This window comes from Suncus etruscus, chromosome 13, assembly GCF_024139225.1.
Source record: "Suncus etruscus isolate mSunEtr1 chromosome 13, mSunEtr1.pri.cur, whole genome shotgun sequence".
Taxonomy (NCBI): Eukaryota; Metazoa; Chordata; class Mammalia; order Eulipotyphla; family Soricidae; genus Suncus; species Suncus etruscus.
Genome location: NC_064860.1, coordinates 36971152 through 36992589, shown reverse-complemented (window position 1 = coordinate 36992589; position 21438 = coordinate 36971152).

The window sequence follows — 21438 nt, the reverse complement described above, 5'->3', positions numbered from 1 at the left end:
ACAGGTCTTATACTTATGTTGAAAGTTAGGTTTCCCCATTGTCTTTTGGGATTTTCTTGTGGTGTGTGGGTTCCCAGGCACCTTTCCCTCACACCCCCTGACCTTCTTCAGATTGGCAAAAGATTTGCGGCAGGGAGGTCTTCAAAGAGCTCCTGCATTGGGGATACTTTTAGAGCTAAGTCTGGTTTCAAGTAACAGTCCATGTTAGGGGAAGTTGGTAGGGAGGGCCACGGAGCCTGAGTCCACAGGGACGTTGATTGCCTTTTCTTGCAGGGGACGAGGTGTGGGTTCGACTGGGTGTCCCTTCGCTTGGGTTCGTTGGGGTAGGAGGTCAGTCTTGATGCCTAATGGATTAAGAACTGAGGGTGAAGTGTTTTAATATGGTGGGAGGTCTGGATGGGATTGAGGGGTGAAGGGATAGTTGGATTTCCAAAGGGGGGAAAGGGGAAAGTATATGGAAGGGGTAGAAAGGAAGAAAAGAGAAAATACATTAGAAAGAAAGGGAGAAGAGGAAAGAAAAAAGGAAAAGAGAAGAAAGGTATAGAAAAAAAATAAAAAAGAAAGTAGTGAGAAGAGAGGAGAAAATAGCAAGGAAATGCTAGTTTGCTTGAATGTGTTTGATGAGTAGGGCCTGTAGTATAAGTTTGTACATCACAGCTGCTGCTTCGGTGGTCTGACTGGTCACGTGCTTCAAATCCTAAAAGAAGGTATAACCTAGATATAAAGTGTATGTTAAAGAGTTTTCTCGGGACATTCTCGTAGTGCAAGCTGGGTATGGTATCTCGTGTGATTGGGCCCCAAGATGCCATCTTTATTTTGTCCACCTTTTGTATCCAAGAATGCCTGTGGATAGAAAAGCTGAGAGGTTATTTTAAATATAGTAAGATTAAGGCATTAAAACATAGTGTTATGAGATGTTTCCATTGGAGTCAGTGGTTTCCCGTGGTGTTCTTTACCTGTCATCCTGTATAAAATCTCTAAGGGATTATTATGGGCCTTTGTATTAGAAGGTTGATTACATACATACCTGTTCTCTCATGCTGCTGTTTCTGCTGTTGCTGGTTTCTTTGTGGTATAATGTGTTGTCAAGAGTTTGTGTTGCTCCTTTTAATTGTATTATGGACCCTATTCCCGAGTATATGTTGACTATTACAGTGTTTGGAGTTTCTACCCTGTTAAACACTGTTATTTGGTTGTTGAGTATTAGTTATGTATAAGATGTATGTTCTAGGTGCTTCAGAATAGTGCTATCATTCTGTGTTTATCTTTTGTTTTCTGACTTAATTAGTTTACCATAATATGTTCTAGGTCCATCCATGTTGCTGCAAAGTCTGTGATTGTATCATTTCTGACTGCCATGTAGTATTTCATTGTGTATAGATACAACATCTTAATGATCCATTCGTCTGTTGTTGAGCATCGAGGTTGGTTCCAGGACTTGGCTATTATACTGAGTGCTGCGATAAATAGTGGGGTGCACACATATTTTGGAATGAATGTCCTTCCAACTTGGGGGTAGATACCTAGGAGAGCAATTGCTGGGTCAAATGGCAGCTCAATTTTGAGTTCTTTGAGCACTCTCCAGACTGTTCTTCATAGGTGTAGGACTAGAGGGCATTCCCACCAGCAGTGGGCATCCCCGCCAACACAGATTGTTTCCATTATTTTTGATGTGAGCCATCCTCACTGGTGTAAGGTGGTACCTCATTGTTGTCTTGATTTGGATCTCCCTGATGATGAGTGAAGGTGAGCATGTTGTCATGTGTTTATTGGCCATCCTTCTGTCTTCCTCAGAGAAGTGTCTGTTCATTTTATCTCCCCATTTTTTATGGCTTTATTTGGTTTTGGGGGGCTCAGCTTTCTGAGTGCTTTGTATGTTCTAGATATTAGCCCTTTATCTGATATGTCAAGTGAAAAGATTTTTTTCCCATTGTGTTAACTTTTTGTGTAAAGTAAGGTTTCTTTCGCCATGCAGAAGCTTTTTAGTTTGATGTAGGCCCATTTGTTTATGTTTGATGCTAAAGTTCTTGCCATTGGTGCTCCATCCTCGAAGACCTTTTTGATATATAGGTCTTCAAGTGTTCTGCCTTTTTTATTCTCGATAAACTTTACAGTTTTGGATCTGATTTCAAGGTCTTTTATCCATTTTGAGTTGACTTTTGTATAAGAAGTGAGGTATGGGTCAATTTTCACTTTCATACATGTGGTGTTTCAGTTGTACTATTTGTTGAATAGATTTTTTCTTTGTTCCATTTCTAGTTCTTGCCTCTTTTATCAAATATTAGTTGGCTGTATATCTGGGGGTTTATTTCTGGGAATTCTGTTCTGACCCACTGGTCTGAGGTCCTGTTTCTGTTCCAGTACCATGCTGTTTTGATCACTATGGCTTTATAGTATAGTTTCAAGTTAGGTAAGGAGATGCCACCCAGCTTCTTGTTTTTCAGTATGTGTTTGGCTATCCTGGGTCTTTAGTGGTTCCATATGAATTTTGTGATTGATCTAATTCTTTAAAGAATGATGTCTGAATTTGGATTGGGATTACATTAAATCTATACAGTAGTTTCAGTAGGATAGTCATTTTGACTATGTTAATTCTACCTATCCATGAGCATGGGATGTTCTTCCATTTCTTAAGATCCTCTTCAATTTCTTTCTGGAGTGTTTTAAAGTTTTCCTGGTAAAGGTCTTTCACTTCCCTTGTAAGGTTTATTCCTAGGTACCTGATATTTTTTGATACTATTTTAAATGGAATTGTATTTTTGATCTCTCTCTCCTCGACTTCGTTGTTTGTATATAGAAACACTACTATCTTTTGTGTATTGACTTTGTATCCAGCCACTTTACTGTATTGGTTAATTGTTTCTAGGAGTTTTACTGTGGACTCTTTAGGGTTTTCAATGTATATCATATCGTCTGCAAATAGAGATAGTTTGAGTTCCTCTTTCCGAATTTGGATTCCTTTGATTCTCTTCTCTTGTCGGATTGCTATTGCTAGGACTTTTAAGGTTATATTGAATAAGAGTGGAGAGAGTGGACAGCCTTGCCTAGTTCCTGACTTTAGTGGGAATGTTTCTAGTTTCTCGCCATTAAGTATAATGTTGGCTGTAGGCTTTTCATAGATAGCTGTAACTATCTTGAGGAAGGTTCCTTCTAACCCTATTTTGCTGAGTGTCTTTAACATGAAAGGGTGTTGGATTTTGTCAAAAGCCTTCTCTGCATCGATTGATATGATCATGTGGTTTTTGTCTTTCTTGTTGTTGATGTGATGTATAATGTTGATTGATTGACATATGTTGAACCAACCTTGCATTCCTGGTATAAAACCCACTTGGTCATGATGTATGATCTTTTTGATGAAGTGCTGGATTCGGTTTGCTAAGATTTTGTTGAGTATCTTTGCATCTATGTTCATTAGTGAGATTGGTCTATAGTTTTCTTTCATGGTGGTGTCTTTGCCATCTTTGGGGATGAGTATGTTATTAGCCTCATAAAAAGGAGTTGGGGAGGATTCCTGTTATTTCGATCGTATGGAAGAGCCTATGGAAAAATGGTAGTAAGACTTCTCGGAATGTTTGATAGAATTCACCTGTATATTCATCTGGGCCTGGACTTTTGTTCTTAGGGAGTTTTTTAATTACATCTTCAATTTCCTCTGAGGTGATTGGTCTGTTTAGGCTTTCTAGTTCTTCCTTTTCCAATCTCAGAAGATGGTATTTTTCAAGAATCTGTCGATTTCTACTGGGTTTTCTAGCCTAGCTGAGTATAGTTGTTCATAATATGATCTCATGATATGTTGAATTTCTTGGGGTTCTGTTGTAATCTCTCCCCTTTCATTTATGATCCTACTGATTTGGGTGTTTTCCTCTTTTTTTGGTGAGTTTTGCCAGTGGTTTGTCTATCTTGTTTATTTTTTCGAAAAAACCAACTCCTGGTCTCATTGATTTTTTGTATTGTTTTCTTAGTTTTTATGTTGTTTATTTCTGCTCTGGTTTTTATTATTTCTTGACTTCTGGTTGTTGTTGCATTTCTCTGCTGCTGTTGATCCAGTTCCTTGAGGTGATACTTTAAACTGTTGATTTTGTCATTTTCCCATTTCTTGATATAGGCCTATATTGCTATGAGTTTCCCCCTAATTACTGCTTTTGCTGTGTCCCACAAATGTTGACAAGTTGTCTCTTTATTATCATTTGTCTCAAGGAATCTTTTTATTTCTTCCTTGAGTTGCTCTTTGATCCAGCTGTTGTTGAGCAGCATGTTGTTTAATCTCCAGGTATTAGTTTTTCTCCACTGCTTTTTTTTGAAGTCAATTTTGACCTCTGTTGCATAGTGATCTGATAGGGTGCTTCTAATGATCCTTACATTTGTGGTCTTATATAAGTTGGCTTTGTATCCTAAGTCATGGTCTATTCTGGAGAAGGTTCCATGTGGGCTTGAGAAGAATGTATGTTCTGCTTTCAGGGGATGAAGGGCCCTATATAAGTCTGTTAGCCCTAGATCTTCTAATTTTTCATTTAGAGCTCTTATTTCTTTGCTATTTTTCTGTTTGGTGGATCTGTCCAGTGGTGATAGTGGAGATTTAAGGTCCCCTACTATTATCACATTTTCCTTCATGTGTTTCTCCAGGTTTGTAAGCAGTTGCCTCACATATTTTGCTAGCTCTACATTAGGTGCATAGATATTGACCAGGGTTAGTACTTCTTGATCTAATGTTCCCCTGATCAGTAAGTAGTGACCCTTTTTTTCTCTGATCACTTTCTTGAGGTTGAATGCAATTTGATCTGATATAAGAATAGCTGTCCCTGCTCTTTTTTGTTTTCCATTGGTCTGAATAATTACTTTCCATCTTTTTATTTTAAGCCTGTGTTTATCCTGTAGTGGTAGGTGTGTTTCTTGCAGACAGCAGAAGTCCGGTTTATTTTTCCTAATCTAGTTCTCTACTATGTGTCTTTTAATTGGAGAGTTTAGTCTATTAACACTTAGGGAGACTATTGACAGAGATGACTGTTGTGCAGTTATGTTGTGTAGGGTGGTTTTTGTTACAATCGGGGATTTGGATTGTGTAATTTGTCTGAGTAGGTCTCTTAGGATTGGCTTTGTTTGCACAAATAGTTCAAGTTCGTTATTGTTTGAGAATGGTTTTAGTCTGTCCTCCGATATGAATGATAGTGTTGCTGGGTATTGGACCCTACGTTGGAAATTACTTTCATTCAGTCATTTAAATATGTCATTCCAGTATCTTCTTGCTTGAAGTATTATTAAAATGGGAGATCTGGTTTGATTCTTATGTCCCTTCCTTTGTACTTGAGGTTTTTTCTCCCTTATTGCTTTATTGAGTTCATCTTTCTGTTTGTTTGTTTTTTTGTTTTTTTTTTTTTGCCATTTGGATTACTATATGTCTTGGTGTTGGTTTATTTTATTAGGGACTCTTTCACTTCCTGGATTTGCACTGAAGTTTCTTTCCAGAGGGTGGAAAAGTTCTCTGCTAATATATCTCTGTCTACCTGTTCTTCCTCTTTCCCTATTTCCTCCCCTTCTGGTATACCCACAATTCTTAGATTGTTTCTTTTGTCCTTGTTCATTAGATACTGGACTTTTCCTTCCAGTGCTTTGCCTTTTATTTCTTCGTTAGTTTCTTGGTCAATTTTTGTTTGCAGTTTTCCTTCGAGTTCTTCAATGTGCTTTTCCAACTCTGCTTCTGCTCGTAAGGCTTGTTACTTTGTCTTTTAATTTCTTCAATTCTTTTTGTATGGAATCTCTCATGTTCTTTAACATTTCTTTTTTAATTTGGCTGATTTGTTCATCCATAGATTTCTTATACTCAGTAGCTAGCATTTCTTTCATTTCTTTTTATCAATTCTTGATTTCCTTCTTCATGGCTGCTTTTAGGTCTCTTTCCCATGGATCTGTGCGTTTTGGTGGACTTGGAAACTTGCTAGGGTTTATCTCTGTATCTCCAGATTTAGGGTTCTCTTTGTTTTACCCATATTTCTTTGGATTTGTTGGTGTGGTTTGGAGTGCTGTGCCTTCTAAATTCAGCCTGCTTTGGTCCCCTGTGGCGTGGGGATGGGTCCCCTCCCTGAGCATGGTTCTAGAGGGGGTTGTTGGGTGGGCTCGCTGAGGTTTGGCTCCTCCTGTGCTCTTTATGTGGTCTGATTCATTGCTTTTTCCCTTTTGTTGTCAGCTAGTGCAGGTCCTCTCCTGGACACAATGGTGGAGGGCACTGTTGAGCCTAGCTCCTTAGCCCCCCCCTCCCCTATCTGGAAGTCAGCCCTCCTTCAGTGTGGGTCTGGTCAATTTCCTTCTCCTTATTTCTGCCAGCCGGTGGAGTTTTGCTCCTGGCCACAATGGTTGAAAGCGCTATTGAGCCTAGCTTTCTATCCTTCCTCCCCTCTCTGGAAGTCAGTGGAGCTCCACCCCCTCCTAGCCTCAGCAAAAGAAATTCCCATAGTCAAACCCACCCATTAACTGCCCTCAGCCCTTCAGGAGTCTCAGGTTCACTCCGAGGCTCAGGGGGGGTAGGCTGCTCTAGGTTAGCCAATGGTCCAGGTGGTAGGCCCAAGCTCACTCAGTCTATTGGTACTAGCCCGTCCCAGCAGTGCAGAGTGGGTCAGGTGCAGGGTTCTCCTCACCCGGTCTGCACTCAGCTCAGGCTCAGGGGTGTGGGTGTGGCGGCAAGAAGTCTGTCTCAATCTCCCACATAGAGAGTGTGGAGGTGCCAGGGAAAGCACTCACCTGTGTGCTCTCTGTTCAGGCTTGGGGTCCCTAGGTGGGGCGTGGGGTGCGGCAGCAAGAAGCCTGTCTCAGGCTCCCACGTGGAGAGTGTGGAGGTGCTGGGGAAAGCACTCACCTGTGTCAACTAATATATTTTTAAAGCAGGTGCAGCAGGTCTTAAACGAAACAAGCACCCAGAAACCATCCCACCCACCCTGGTTTACCTCATTTGGCTTTCATCACCCAAAGTCTGGGACATACCCTTAGAATCAGGGTACATGCAGCACATGTGCAGATCACAGGAGCCTACCACGAGCAGCCGTGGTGAGCCTGTTACATTTTCTGGACTGAGATGCGCTGAACTCCACCGCTCACTCGCAGGCAGAGACAAGGCCCACCCCAGCTTTTTTGAGGGTGTTGTTTGCTTGGATGATTTTTCTCCAGCCTTTGATTTTGAGTCTATGCTTGTTCTGACTATTCAGATGTGTTTCTTGTAGGCAGCAGATGGTTGGATTCATCTTTTTGACCCATTTTGCCACTCTGTGTCTTTTAATTGGTGAATTTAGTCCATTGACATTGAGGGAGATGATTGTCATAGGATTTAATGTCATCTTTGTAGATAAGTTTGCTTTGTTTGTTGGTCTCGCTTGTCTTAGAGTAGACCTGTCAGTTTTTCCTTTAAGGCTGATTTATCCTCTGTGAAGTTTCTGAGCTGTTGTTTATCCATGAAGCTATGTATCCTTCCTTCAAACCTAAATGTGAGTCAGGCTGGGTGCAGTATTCTCGGTGAGGCATTCATTTCATTCAGTCTTGTCACAATATCCCACCACTGTCTTCTGGCCTTGAGTTTCTTGTGACATGTCTGTGGTAAGTCTTAGTGATGCTCCTTTGAATGTAATTTCTCTTTTTGATCTTGCTGCTTGCAGTATTCTATCTCTTATCTGTGGGATTTGTCATTGTAATGAGGATGTGTTTTGGGGTGTTTTTCTTTGGGTCTCTTTTAGCTGGTACTCTTCGAGCATGCAGGATTTGATTGCATGTAGTCTTTAACTCTGGGAGTATCTCTTTGATGATGTCTTTGACAGTTGGTTCTTCATGGAGATCTCCTACCTCGGTCTCTGGGACTCCAATGATTCTTATGTTGTTTCTATTGAGTTTATCAAAGACTTCTATTTTCATCTGTTCGCATTCCTTGAGTACTTTTTCCATTGCCTGTTCGTTTGTCTTAAGGTTCTTTTTTAATTTCTTCTGTTGTGTTGAGTTTTTCTGCATCACATCTTCCAGTACTCTGATTCTCTCCTCAGCTGCTGATACCCTGCTGGTGAGGCCATCCATTGAGGTTTTCAGTTGAGCTACCTTGTTTTTCAGATCTGTTATTTCAGTTTGGAGTTTTCTGATTTCTGTCTTTGTGTTCTGTTCAGATCTATCTATGATTTCTTTGAGTTCTCCAAACATCTTCCATATTGCTATTTTAAGTTTCTTATCCGAGAGGTTAACCAGGTGGTTCGAATTTATTAGGTCATCCAAGTTATTGTCTTCATTCTCTGTGCATGTTGTTTGCCTGCAAGGTTTCCCCATTGTCATACTTGTAGTTTTTTTTTTTTTTTTTTGCGTGTTGTGGTGGGGTTTATTGGTTAGAAAGAGTGCATGGCCACAAAGGGAAGCGAAGCGGCCGTGCTCTTCTGCTGCCTCTAGTTGACAGTTTTTGGGGGGTGCACTCCTAGGCCTCTGAGGAGACCTTCAGGTATTCAGAAACACAGGCAGACAGGGGCAGGAGAAGTTCCCCTTGAAGTCCTCAGAGTGAACAAAGGCACAGCAGGGCGGAGCCTCCACAGGCCAGAGAGCTCAGCTAATTTGACTGCAACCCCCACAGCCAGAAGTTACTCACTGGGCAGCTTCAAAATGCAGTTTTTTTGGGGTGCACTCCCTAGTCCTCTGAGGAGACCTTCAGGGATTCAGAAACACAGGCAGACAGGGTTATATATTAAGTCACTGTAAATAATCAATTCAAACAAATAATTCAAGATCTTTTGGATTTTTGTTTTTTAGCAAAACTAACCAAAATATTTCTTTTTTTTTCCTTATTTTTTGGGGGGGGCACACCCAGTGATGCTCAGGAGTTACTTTTGGCTATGCGCTCAGAAATCACTCCTGGCTTGGGGGACCATATGCGACACCTTGGGATCAAATTGTGGTCTGTCCTAGGTCAGCAGTGTCAATGCATATGCCCTACCCCTGAGCCACAGTAAACAACTGCAGCTATAAGTTATAAAATATTGAATTAGAAAAAAGTGTACCTAAGTTTGGTTAGTACATGCTATGCTTTTGAAGTTGGCATCTCTGTAGTTCTCACTACTTTTCCTGACATAGCACTATGATGGCATATATAACTTTCATCAGCAGTAGCATGACTTTCAGTTGGCATCTAGGGAACAGTGAATAGCAATTACCAGCCAAATAGCTGGGAAGTGAAAATGACCCAGTAATCAAAATAAATATATGTTATGCTGTCATATTGTACTACATAAATACTGTAGAGAAATATAAAATCATAAACACACAAAAAACTCTTTTTTGAAGACTTGTATGAATGCAAATGAAATCTTGGCTCGCTAATATGCTTTCTGGATGACAGTTGCTAAACATCCTGATATGGTATATCCTTGTCATTTGCTCTCTTACAGATATCAAGACCAGAAAAGGCATTGGTCTACATATTACCTATCTTGAACTTGACTCCCAAGTACCAGGAAACCTAGTAACAAATGAAGGTAGCTTGGTGGGATTTAAAATATTATAAACTTTGCAAAGTCAGTTGCTTTAGTTGTTATTCCAAGCCAACTTTATGTTAATATTGTAGAACATTTAATTTTTATTAACTTTGTAAAATAGTCAAAGTTTCCAATGTAATTTTTTAAATTTAAGCCTTTCATGAAAATCAGGTGTAATATTACTATGGGAATACTCTATATAACACTGTTGCCAAATATTTTAACTAAAGCACCTGGATTATATGTTTTGGTACTTAAATGCACAAAATAACAATCTAAATCTTTATTTTAGAAGTTTACGTGAATATATCATATTTGGAAATTAAACTAAGTGATAAAATTAGTTCATTATCAAGTCTATTAAAAGAAGGCACACAGGGCCCGGAGAGATAGCACAGCAGTGTTTGCCTTGCAAGCAGCCGATCCAGGACCAAAGGTGGTTGGTTCGAATCCCGGTGTCCCATATGGTCCCCTGTGCCTGCCAGGAGCTATTTCTGAGCAGACAGCCAGGAGTAACCCGAGCACTGCCGGATGTGGCCCCCCAAAAAAAGAAGGCACACATAATTTCCCCCAGTTTTCTTTTAAGGAGCAACAGAGAGGATGGATCTACTAATGCCCCTAAAAGCAGAAGTAAAAGGAGGAGGGTGATAAATAATTGTAATGTAAAACATGTTTGTGGTTTGGGAGACACCAAACATTCATTTTATAATGATAATGTCTTGATATTTTAGTGGTTAGAAGTGAGGCTAATTATTTTCCTACATTGGTAAAATAGTGGTGAACCGGTAAATTCAGATGCTTCTCCTATCTCTAAGGAAATGTAGATTCCCATAAAGTTTTTTTTGCTAGATTCTCTTTGCAGGACATCCATGTAATAAACAATTTCCCTCCCTTTGTGACTATTCACTTTCTAAATAAACAGGTTACTCATTTTTGTTTGTTTGTTTGTTTGTTTTTTTGGGTCACACCCGGCGGTGCTCAGGGGTTATTCCTGGCTGTCTGCTCAGAAATAGCTCCTGGCAGGCACAGGGGACCATATGGGACACCGGGATTCGAACCAACCACCTTAGGTTCTGGATCGGGTGCTTGCCTTGCAAGCTGTGCTATCTCTCCAGGCCCAGGTTACTCATTTTATCAAAAGAATATGTACTGAAAGTCTGCATTAAGAGCTATCTTGTTCTTGATATAGTTTTGCTGAAATAGTTGAAATACAAAAGACCCATATATATATATATATATATTTATGTATTATGTATTTATTTATGTATACAGAATGCTAAAAATGACTGTTTTTAATAAGAGCAGAAGATTAGTGACAACCAAGACCAGAATGGAGCTTTACTAAAAATATATAGGGGGCTGAAGTGATAGCACAGCAGTAGGGCATTTGCCTTGCATGCGCTAACCTAGAACCAACCGTGGCTAGATTCCCCGGTGTCCCATATGGTCCCCCAAGCCAGGAGATATTTCTGAGTGCATAGCCTGGAGTAATCACTGTGTGTCAAACGGTGTGGCCCAAAAACCAAAAAAAAAAAAAAAAAAAAAAGATATATAGGTTAGTTTAAATATAGAATTATAATATGTTGATGGTATCAGTCATCAGGACCATCAATATTTCAAAAATGGTCACTCCTGCTCACTTTTTCAGTCATTCTCTATTTTATATTATCACAGATTAATCAGCTAGAGCATTTTTAGTGTTATCTGTGTCTTTTGGTCATTAAAATCCTATAGGATAAGATAAACTTAGAGAAGAATTTTGGATAAGCACATATTTCAAACTGTGGCTATGCTCAGTAGGAAATTTATGAAGAAAATGTCATTGTGTCTAGAGGGAATAGCTCTCTGTCCAAAAGTAAGGAAATAATCTATGATTTTTAAAATAGCTATCATATCCTTAACTCAACATTTATTAGCAAGGTTATACAAGATATGTCTTTTAGATGCTATAAGGAAAGAAAAAATAGAGATAGTTTCTTCCCACAGAGAATATTTCCTTTTGAAAAAGTAGCATACAAATAAACTTGAAAGTTATATAAGAAAAAATTATTTAAGCTGTGAAGACTTTGGGAAGACAAAATTCTATTTGTTATGAGTTACTACTGGCTTTTAGCACCAGTTACTATTACATGACTTTTCAATCGAGGTCAGATCTGAACAATGTAACTCCATCATCAGTCAGTCAACTGATTGTTTTGCATAATAGCCACTGTGAATAGCCAAAATGGGTTTGAGGTATAGGATTAGATGTAGTTAGGGCATGGCAAACGGAATATAAACTTATTTGCTTACTGTCTTACATGAATTTTATTGAAAGCAGATAAGGAAGGCAGAAAATGCCCCACAGTAAGTTTTTTCTAATATTATAAATAATAATAATAATATATATAACTATTTATAAAATTATATAAATTAATAACTCTAAATTGTTGCAAAGAAACCAGCCTTAAAGGAAAAACTGAAAGGTCTACTTTAAGATAAGACAGACCAACAGACACACCAAACTTATACACAAAGATGACATTAAATTTCATGACAATCATTTCCCTCAATGTCAATGGATTAAATTAAATGCACCAATTAAGAGACAGAGTGGCAAAATAAATCAAATAGATGAATCCAACCTTCTGCTGCCTACAAGAAACACACCCAAATACTCAGAACAAACATAAACTCAGACTCAAAGACTGGAAGAAAATAATCCAAGCAAACAACACCCTTAAAAAAGCTGGGGTGGCCATATTAATATCAGACAACACAAACTTTAGACTCAGAAATGTTGTAAGGAACTAATAAAGTGATATGTGCAACAGGAAGAAATTGCAGTACTAAACATATACGCACGCAATGAGAGACAAGCAAAATATCTAATACAATTATTGACAATTTTGAAAGAGGATAACAATAATAACACAATAATTGTGGGATACCTCATGATGGCCTTGTCAATACTTGATAGGTCAACCAGACTAAAACCCAACAAAAATATACTAGCCCTGAAATAAAAAATGGAAGAGGCCTAGTAGATATATATGTAGGACACTCCATCCCCAGAAACCTGGATATACATTCTTCTCCAATGTACATGGGTCATTCTTCAGGATAGACCACATGCTGGCACATAAAATATACCTCCATAAAATCAAGAGGATAGAAAATTTTGCAGGCTACCTTCACTGACCACAGGCTTTGAAACTAGGTGTGAAAAGGACACAGAAAAAGAACTTAACAACTGGAAATTAAATAGCCTACTACTGAACAACCAGTGGGTCTGAGATGAAATCAAAGAGGAAACAAAATCTTTCCTTAAAACAAATGACAATGAAGACACAAACTATCAGAATCTATGGGACACAGCAAAAACGGTACTGGGAGAAAAAATTATAGCTTTGCAAGCACACATCAGGAAGGAAAGAAGGGGCATACCTGAATAGCTTAATGATGCAACTTATAAAATAAATTGTTGCAAGGAAGAAGTTTGTGAGAAACCAACAGCAAAGCATAAATACAAAGCAACATTTTGGAACTGGAGCTTAGAAAATAACTCTCTTCTGTGTCCACTTGCTTTTTTATTGTGATTACATTACATATAGATACTCAAATAAGCTATTTATAGAGGCTTTAATCTCAGACACTTGCTATATATATTTATATTTAAATTATATATTTTATATTTTATAATTGTATTTATTTTATATTTGCATAGAAATATTTGCATGCAAATATATATATTTTTAAATTTTTAATTATCTTTATTTAAACACCGTGATTACAAATATGATTATAGTTATATGATTGCAGTCATGTAAAGAACACCCCCCTTCACCAGTGCAACATTCCCACCACCAATTTCCCAGATCTCCCTCCTCCCCACCCCCCCACACCTGTAATCGAGACAGGATTTCTACTTCGCTCATTCATTCACATTGTTATGATAGTTTTCAGTGTAGTCATATCTCCAACTGCACTCATCACTCTATGTGATGAGCTTCATGTCATGAGCTGCACCGACCAGCCCTCATCTCTCTTGTCTCTGAGATACTGTTAAAAATGTCTTTCATTTTTCTTAAAGCCCATAGATGAGTGAAACCATTCTGCATCTTTCTCTCTCCCTCTGACTTACTTCACTCAGCATGATAGATTCCATGTACATCCATGTATAGGAAAATTTCATGACTTCATCTCTCCTGACGTATATATTTTATAATATAGTATATATTTATAGTATATATTTATGTATATATATTTATATATATTTTCACATGGCTAACCACATCTTGATTAATCATATTTACTTGCTTCTATTTTGCAGTATCAAAAAGCAGTAAAAAAACATTTTTAGATTCTTGTTCTGAGAAAGTATGTAAAATAAGTTGACTTGAATATAATCAGTCTTCACCTTGTGATAACACATTGTAGTTAGAGACTGTTCTACAGGTTTTTTTTTTTCAAATAGGGAGAATTGAAGAACTTTCTATGTAACTCAATATGTGATGTTGCAATGGGAAAGTCCAGTTTTCTGATTTAGAAATGGCCTTATTTACTATAACATGCTGATTTTCTTTGAGCATAAAATAGAAGTAGCCAACATTATCAAATACTTGCCAAGTTCCAGTCTGTAGGGAACTTTTATTTTTATAACCAAGAGTAGCACACAATTATAGTAGGCAATTTTTATGGCTGTATTGAGACAATCTATACTATAGCTTCCCACATGGAGTATAAAAGCTTTTGTATGTATTCACATATTATAAATTTTGTTAGAGAAGGAGTAATTATAAATTCATAATCACTTCACTTCATTGGAAATAAATCTCTTTTAATTTCAAAAATAAAATATTATTTGTAATGCTCTCTCCTATATTAGTCTTTTTAAAATTAGTTAATTATATTTCCAACAAGGTAAGGTATAAATCCTGTTTCTGCCTCTAAGATATATATATAGAATGAGTCAAGATGAATAAAAACTTAACAAGCAGTCTTTAGTTAAAAAAGTTTTAAGGTTTATATTTTTCTTAATTGGAAGAAAGGAGCTTATAGAAAAATTGAACCTAATTATCATTTTTGCACTGAGATCCAAACATTGTTCTAGGTATTTCAGTTTATTAGTTTACATAATCACTGAAACATTTCTGTAAGAAAGGTATTATTGTCACCTCTGTCTCTATAGTGTGAAAAATTTGTGGTCAATGTTAACAAGTCACCTATTCTCCTTCATCTTGTTTGTGGGAAAAAGGATTTTATCCTTAAGCTTGATAATTGGAAAATTTTGCATACAAAATTCAGATAAATGGAGCTAGAGTGATAGGTTGGTAGGTCAGATGGTTGCCTTGCAATTTGCTGCTCGGGGTTTGATCCCCAGCATCCTCTATGGTCCCTAACCATAAGAGTGTTCTCTGAATGCACAATAAAGAATAAGTGCTGAGAACAGCCAAGGATGCCCCCCTACCCACCTTACCCCTAAAAACAGTGAAAAGAAAAAGAAAATAAACTCAGATGTTTAAGAAGTTAAAGTGTATTGTGCAGTTCAAATAGATCTTTTCCCCTTGAATATTACTTGTCCTCTCTTTTGATGACTCGTGCAGAGTCTGACATCCTAAGTCCTGACTTACCATCTGGATGTCTCCAATTTATAATGGCCTCGTCTTGACCAACTGCTGTTCTATCCAATTTATGCTTTCTTAATCCGATATATGAAACTGGAGCCCTCTCACCTATGTCTCTTTTCTAGAGCTTGCTGCTCTGTACCCTGTCACTGGACCCTTCGAGAACTATCCCAGCTCCTTGTCATTTCATTTTTCCTTAGTCTTTGACCATAGCCAGATGATTGAGATCTTTACTGTCCCACGGTCCATCTTGGAATAAGTGAAGAGGTAGAGAACTTTCATTAGCTAGCTGGGGGCTTCCTTTTATCTGCTGCTATCTCCAACACCCAAGTATCCCATTCTAATTTGTATGTTTGTTTGGGGAATCACACTGGGCTGTTTTCAGAGATTTTGGTTCTGAGCTGCTCAGGGGTTACTCCTGGCAGTGTTCAATGGTTCATATGGGGTACCAGGCATCAAACTTAGATCAGTTTCATGCAAGGAAAACACCTTACCTGCTGTATTATCTTTGGGCTCCCGATTATTCATTTTGATGTGATAAAATGAACGATTAGGTTAACTAGTTTATCTAGTGCATCCACTCCTATTATATCAATCTCTTGGCCAGTAAAGAGAGAACTGTGAGTCTAAAATTAATGTTTCTATGATTTTTTATGGTTTTTTTTTTTTTGGTTTTTGTTATTTTTTGGTTTTGGGGCCACACCCGGTGACACTCAGGGGTTACTCCTGGCCATAAGCTCAGAGCTTGCTGCTGGCTTGGGGGACCATATGGGACTCCAGGGATCAAATGGATTCTGTCCTGGATAAGCCGCATGCAAGGCAAATGCCCTACCACTGCACCACTACTCTGGTTCCTTATAGTTTTTTTGTATAAATATCCCAGCAGAAGCTTTCTTCAATGTAAGTAAGTGAATGTTTATTTTAACTATATGCACTAAATCGAGAGAAAAGATGCTATGGAAACTTTGGGACCCAGAAGCCACATCAGCGATGGCCAGATGAGACACAGGATCCAAGGTAGGCACCCAGAGTTGTGGAACCTATATCCCAAAGAAAAGAGGCTGCGGCGGCAGACCCAGTGGCTTTAGGATTTTTAGAATTTTTAGATTTTTAGAATGTCTGAGGCATCCAAGACAAAGAGCCAGTGGAGCATGGTCGCTCCACTCCTCTTCAAGGCTGAGCCTTCTGGCTAGTCAAGGGACACGAGCATGGGACTTAGAAAACTTCACTGCATCTATTGATATGATCATGTGATTTTTATTTTTCTTGCTGTTGATGTTGTGTATTATGTTGATAGATTTACAGATGTTAAACCAGCCTTGTATTCCTGGGATGAAACCTACTTGATCGTAGTGGATGATCTTAATGAGACGTTGAATCCTATTTGCCAGGATTTTGTTGAGGATCTTTGCATCTGTATTCATCAGCGATATTGGTCTGTAATTTCTTTTTTGGTAGCATCTCTGTCTGGTTTACGTATCAAGGTGATTTTGGCTTCATAAAAGCTATTTGGAAGTGTTCCTGTTTTTTCAAATTCATGAAAGAGTCTTTCCAGGATTGGTAGTAGTTCCTCTTGAAAAGTTTGAAAGAATTCATTAGTAAATCCATCTGGGCCTGGGCTTTGTTTTTGGGCAGACATTTGATTACTGTCTTAATTTCCTCAATAGTGATGGGTGTGTTTAGATATGCTACATCCTCTTCATTCAACCGTGGAAGATTATAGGAGTCCAAGAATTTATCCATTTCTTCCAGGTTCTCATTTTTAGTGGCATAGAGTTTCTCAAAGTAGTTTCTGATTACCCTTTGAATCTCTACCATAACAGTAGTAATCTCTCCTTTTTCATTCCTAATACAAGTTATCAAGTTTCTCTCTCTCTCTCTTTCTTTGTTAGTTTTGCCAGTGGTCTATCAATCTTGTTTATTTTTTCAAAGAACCAACTTCTGCTTTCGTTGATTTTTGGATTGTTTTTCGGGTTTCCACTTCATTGATTTCTGCTCTCAGCTTTGTTATTTCCTTCTGGTTCCCTATTTTTGGGTCCTTTTGTTGAGCACTTTCTAATTCTATGAGCTGCGTCATTAAGCAATTCAGGTATGCCCCTTCTTCTTTCCTGATGTATACTTGCATGTATACTATTGATCATTATCAATAGACGCAGAGAAAGCATTTGATAAGATCCAACACCCATTCTTTTTTTTTTTTTTTGTGGTTTTTGGATCACACCCGGCAGTGCTCAGGGTTTTTTTCTGGCTCTATACTCAGAAATTGCTCCTGGCAGGCACGGGGGACCATATGGGATGCCAGGATTTGAACCTATGACCTTCTGCATGAAAGGTAAACACCTTACCTCCATGCTATCTCTCCGGCCCCGATCCAACACCCATTCTTGATGAAAACTCTCAGCAAGATGGGAATGGAAGGAACCTTTCTCAATATAGTTAAGGCCATCTACCACAAGCCAGAAGCAAATATTGTCCTCAATGGAGAAAAACTAAAAGCCTTTCCTCTAAATTCTGGCACAAGAAAAGGCTGTCCTCTCTCACCACTCCTACTCAGCATAGCACTGGAAGTACTTGCTATAGCGATTAGGCAAGTAAAAGACATCAAGGGAATCCAGATAGGAAAGGAAAAAGTAAAGCTCTCACTGTTTGCAGATGACATGATACTCAGAAAACCCCAAAGTCTCTACAAAAAAGCTTATAGAAACAATAGACTCATAAAGCAAGGTGGGAGGCTACAAAATTAACATACAAAAATCAAAGGCCTTTCTATACACCAATAGTAATAAGAAAGAAATGGACATTAAGAAAACAACCCCACGGGCCCGGAGAGATAGCATAGCGGTGTTTGCTTTGCAAGCAGCCGATCCAGGAACAAAGATGGTTGGTTCTAATCCCGGTGTCCTATATGGTACCCCTGTGCCTACCAGGAGCTATTTCTGAGCCGACAGCCAGGAGTAACCCCTGAGCACCGCTGGGTATGGCCCAAAAACCAAAAAACAAACAAAAAAAATACCCAACCCCATTCACAATAGTACCACACAAACTCAAATATCTTGGAATCAACTTGACTAAAAATGTGAAGGACCTATACAAAGAAAACTATAAAACTTTGTTCCAAGAAATAAGAGAGAACACATGGAAATGGAAGCACATACCCTGCTCATGGATTGGCAGGATTAACATAATTTAAATGGCAATACTCCCCATAGCATTGTACAGATTTAATGCAATCCCTCTAAATATACCCATGACATTCTTCAAAGAAGTGGATCAGGCACTTTTGAACTTCATTTGGAACAATAAACCCCCTAGAATAGCTAAAGCAATTATTGAGAAAAAGAATATGGGAGGAATTACTTTCCCCAACCATAAACTGTACTACAAAGCAATAGTTATCAAAACAGCATGGTATTAGAATAAAGACAGGCCCTCAGATCAGTGGAATATGCTTGGATACTCAGAGAATGTTCCCCAGACATACAATCACCTAATTTTTGATAAAAGAGCAAGAACTCTTAATGGAGCAAAGAAAGCCTCTTCAACAAGTGGTTCTGGCACAACTGGCTAGCCCCTTGCAAAAATTGAACTTAGACCCCCAGCTATCATCATGTATGAAGGTCAAAACCAAATGGATAAAAAACCTCGATATCAGACCCGAAACCATAAGATATATAGAATAACACATAGATAAAACACTCCAGGACATTGAGACTAAAGGCATCTTCAAAGAGGAAACTGCACTCTCCAAGCAAGTGAAAGCAGAGATTAACAGATGGGAATATATTAAACTGACAAACTTCTGCACCTCAAAGGAAATAGTGCCCAGGATACAAGAGCCACCCCACTGAGTGAGAGAAACTATTCACCCAATACCCATCAGATAAGGGGCTAATCTCCAAAATATACAAGGCACTGACAGAAATTTACAAGAAAAAAAATCTAATCCCATCAAAAAATGGGGAGAAGAAATGGACAGACACTTTAACAAAGAAGAAATACGAATGGCCAAAAGACATTTGAAAAAATGCTCCACATCACTAATCATCAGGGAGATGCAAATCAAAACAACTATGAGGTACCACCTCACACCCCAGAGATGGCACACATCACAAAGAATGAGAACAAGCAGTGTTGGCGGGGATGTGGAGAGAAAGGAACTCTTATTCACTGCTGGTGAGAATGCCGTCTAGTTCAACCTCTATGGAAAGCAATATGGAGATTCCTTCCAAAACTGAAAATCGAGTTCCCATATGACCTAGCTATACCACTCCTAGGAATATACCCTAAGAACACAAAAATACAGTACAAAAATCCCTTCCTTACAGCTATATTCACTGCAGCACTATTTACCATAGCAAGACTCTGGAAACAGCCAAGATACCCTTCAACAGATGAATGGCTAAAGAAACAGTGGTACATATACACAATGGAATATTATGCAGCTGTCAGGAGTGATGAAGTCATGACATTTTCCTATACATGGATGTACATGGAATCTATTATGCTGAGTGAAATAAGTCAGAGAGAGAGAGAGAGAGAGAGAGAGAGAGAGAGAGAGAGAGAAATGCAGAATGTTCTCACTCATCTCTGGGTTTTAAGAAAAATGAAAGACGTTCTTGCAATGATAATTTTCAGACACAAAAGAGAAAAGAGCTGGAAATTACAGCTCATCTCATGAAGCTCACTGCAAACACGGATGTGTTTAGTTAGAGAAATAACTACGTTTTGAACTATCTTAATAATGAGAATGTACGAGGGAAATAGAAAGCCTGTCTAGAGTACAGGCGGGGGTTGGGTGGGGAGGAGCGAGATTTGGGACATTGGTGATGGGAATGTTGCACTGGTGATGGGTGGTGTTCTTTACATGACTGAAACCCAAACATAATAATGTATGTAATAAAGTTGGTTAAATAAAAAAAAAAAGAAAAAGAAAACATCACATTACAGCCACAACAATGGGGAAACAATGCAGAACTCCACCATGCTTAGATAACGAAGGTGGTAACTCCAATGACCAAAAAGTACCAATCACCTATTTAGCCTCTCAGATAAGGCCTTTAGAGAAGAGATATGGAGAATGTTCATAAAACTCAAAGAAAGCATGGAACTGAATTGCTACAAATAAGAACAATACGCACTAAGTCATAAGGCCTATAGGTTTCTTTTCTAAAGAATATTTGGCTTTATTTTCTTTATGAGAAAGAATGACAAAAAATCAAACAAGTTTAAAGTTAGGAAAAATAATATAGACAAATTATAGAATTTTAAGGAACAGTTTGCAAATGTAAACTTTCCTGTTTCACATCTTACATTTTATGGAGACATTCATTTTATATTACTTTGGGTTAGCCTAGATTAAAGCAGAAATTTACAAGCATCACATAGATATGTTTGGTTTTTTTTTTTTTTTTTTTTTTTTGCCAAATGCACCCACTTCCCATTGCTGTTTATTTAACACTATGGCATATTTCTTAGTTTTTAGTCTAATTTTATCCTGAAAGTAAAGTCCTTGTAACTTCTCAACAATAGATTGGAGAGTCTTTGCTCTAGACTTCCTATTAGATTGACTCTGAAAAACTAAATAAACAATGCTGCCTGATTTTTCCCTTCCTGCACATTCCTGTCTACGTGAATTCTAGACATGAAGGAAGAGTAAATCATCAGAATTAACAAATAAAAAAGATTTCCTCTTTTTCATCTTTTCTAAGAAGAGTTCCCTGCACTAAGGTGTTTGTTCTAGAATCTGCCTTCATTCTCCAGACTGAATTCTGAGCAAAGCATTTTATATTTGTGGTTATTAAATGAATTACTGGAAAAGACAAAAATATAAATTTGAAGTCTGAGAATTGGATTCTCAAGAAATTTATTTTGTTTTTCATTTTGGGGGGCATGGAGTGCACCTGGCAATGCTCATGAATCATTCCAGATCAATGTTCAGGGAATCATTAGTGATTATAGGACTGAATCCAGGTTAGTTTCATGCAACTACCCTTTTCTAGTCCCAGAACTTAACTGTTCTTTTTGTCTTTTTCTTTGGGGAGGTGGGTTCAGGGTACACACCCAGTGGTGCTCAAGGGTAACTTCTGGCCCTGTTTTTAGGAATCACTCTTGGTTTGCTTGGGAGGACCTTACAGAAAGCTGGGGATCAATCCAGAAGTGCCATATGGAGAGCAAGCGTCCTTCCTGCTGTGCTATTGCTCTGGTGCAACTTAACATTTTTTATTAGTACACATAAACACCTATAATAACAATTACCAGTCAACTTTATTTCTGCCAACTATATTTTTCAGGACTAAATTGCCAATAAAACCCCAACATTTGACATGGCATAGGATAGTTGAATCTGGAGA